Below are 3098 nucleotides of genomic sequence, written 5' to 3' on the forward strand. Positions count from 1 at the left end.
TATAATAAATTTTTTATTAAGTAAAAGGGCTGGCCTAGCTATAAAAATTTATAAAAATTATTTTTTAATTTTAAGTATATATAAAAAGCCCTAATAAATTATAAAAAACTAGCTATAATAATACTAATTTACTACTAGTTTAAAAAAAAAAGTAATAACCTTATTAAGTTAAATACCTTTTTTTTTTTACTAGATTTTAAGGTTTAATAAACTACTAATATTATTAAAAAATTATTAAATTATTACTTAATTACTACTAGTTACCTATAACTTTAAAAAGGGGTATAAAATTTTTTATTTTATAAAATTTTAAAATTATACCTAAGGCTATAAGTAAAGTAATTACCTTTTTTATTTTTTATAGGGTTTTAAGATTTAATAAACTATAATTAAAATACCACCAGCTTGGTACTAAAACTTATTTTAAATTATAATTTAAAATAAAGAACTATATTTATATTAAAGTTAAAGTATTAAAAAAAAAATAATAATTAACTATATAGCAAGGCTATAATAAAAAACTATTATTTAATATTAAAAGCAAAAGCAGGGGCCTTTTTAAGTATTTTTTTATACCTAGTATTTTTTAAAAAAAAAGGCGTGACGGGCTTGTTTTTTAAAAAAAAGATATTAGTAAACTAGTAGCTATTCTAGCTATTATTAAAATAGGCTAAAGGCTATTTAATAGTAAGTTAAAAAAATTAAATAAGCTTTTAAATAGCTAAAGCTAATACTTTTATTATATGAATCTTAAGGCTTATTTTTTATTATAGGTTTTTATTATTAATTTAACCTAATAATTAAACATGTTTTAATAATAAATATATTTATTATGGTTACTAAGGTTTATTTATTATAAAAAAATAATATTTTTTTTTATATGAAATAGCAGGGGGAGGCAAGTATTCTTATTATAAATATAATAAAAGTAATTATACCCGGGGGCTAAATAAATATAATTATTAAAATTATTAATTAACTTATTATTTTTATATACCTAAATATACTTTATATACTATAAATAAATTTATTTTTTATTAGCTAATATTTATATTAAAGCTATTTTACTAGCAGACTAATTAAAAATAGGGTGTATTTATAAAAAAAAAGGCTAAAGGCTAAAAAAAAAAGCTTAAAAAGGTAGTAATATAAAACCTATAATAAAAATATTAATAATAATAATAGCTAGCATAATATAAAATAAAGTAAAAAAAAATAAGCTAAAAAACACGGGGGTTATAATTAAATAATAAGGTAATTATTATAAAATTAAAAGTTAATATATTTAATAAAGCGCTAGCAAAGCGCCACTAGTTAATAATTATTAAAATAAAAAAAACTTATTAAATTATTACCTATAACCTTATTATATATTTTAAAGGTATTTATTAAATATAAATTATACTAATTATTACTATTATTATTGCCGCCCAAGAACTAATTAAAATTAAAGTTTTTAAACTTAAAAAAAATAAGTATAAAAAAAAGATTAAAAATGCTAAGGGCTTTTAAAGTTAATAAAAATATTATATTAAAGGGGTTTTATAACTATACTATAGTAAAAGTATAAAAGGTAAAGGTAAAAATATTTTAAATTATTATAATTATAGTAAGGCACTTTTTTTTTACTTGCTAGAAAGCTAGGGCAGCGCCTAAAAAAACTTTTTTTTTAATTATAATAAAAAAAGGTAATTTTTTGCTAGTAAAAAATTTATAAAATTATAAACTATACTATAATTTATACTTTTATACTAGGTATTATTAAAGCGCCACCTTTTTTTTTAATTATAAATAAATATTATATTTTATTTAAAGCGCTATAAATAATAAAAATAAGATACTAAATTTAATATATTAAATAATACTTTAATAAAGTTAAAAATAGTAATAATAAAGCTATGTTTAGTATTAATATTAATAATAATAATAGTATTTTATTATTATTTTTTTTTAATTTAGCGGCGGGTTGCGGATAACCTTTTAATTAAAAAAAAAATTATTAAGGCTAATATTTTTTTATTTAATATTATTAAAACTAATTTATTATTAATTTAAAATTAATACCTTAGGTAACTTAAGCTTTAGCCTTAGGCTACTAAGGCTTAATATACTTTACTATTATATTAAGTTATATAATTTAATTAAGTTATTAATATTTAAGGTTTTAGCTATTAGTTAGGTAAGGCTAGGGTAGGCCCTAAGTATAAGCTAAAGTAAAAATCTATATATAAAGTATTTAAATTTATATTTACTTTTTAGTTAAAAATAGCTTAAGCATAGCTTAAAGGTTTATAAAGGTGGCCTTAAAGCTAGCCTTTTTTCTAAATTTTTAAGTAACTTTTTTAATATTATTTAATAGGGTTTAAAATACTTTATTTTTATTAGTTAGATTCCTTTATTAATATCTTTATTATTAGTAAAGATCTTTAAGACTTGTCGGTCTTACAATTTTTTATAAAAAATTATATATAAATTAAAGTACCTATATTTACAAAGCTATTTAAAGGTTTATCCACGTGGTGTTAGGCTAGGAATAAGGCTATTAATATATTAAAAAGTTATTAAAATACAGGTATTTTGTTTTTTATAAAAAACTATATATAAATTAAAGTACCTATATTTATAAAACTATTTAAAGGTTTATCCGCGTGGTGTTAGGCTAGGAATAAAACTATTAACATGTTAAAAAGCTATTAAAGTATAGGTACTTTGTTTTTTATAGGAAACTATATATAAATTAATATACCTATATTTATAAAGCTATTTAAAGATCTATCCACGTGGTATTAGGCTAGAAATAAGGCTATTAATATATTAAAAAGCTATTAAAGTATAGGTACTTTATTTTTTATAAAAAACTATATATAAATTAAAGTACCTATATTTATAAAAATAAGTAGCTATATAATAAAACTAAGTAAGTCATGGTATATTTAATTTTCTGCCGGTAGAACCTAAGCAAAGGCACACTATTAAGTTTAAAATGGAGTTTTTTCCCAAGTGGCTAAACAGGCCTCCGTACGCGGGCCCGAAAATCTCTTCCGACAACACCCAACCCCTTACCTACCGGTACAGTAACACTGCCAACCGCTATCCAA

Source organism: Aspergillus mulundensis (assembly GCF_003369625.1).
Source record: "Aspergillus mulundensis strain DSM 5745 chromosome Unknown scaffold_12, whole genome shotgun sequence".
In the NCBI taxonomy this organism is placed as follows: Eukaryota; Fungi; Ascomycota; class Eurotiomycetes; order Eurotiales; family Aspergillaceae; genus Aspergillus; species Aspergillus mulundensis.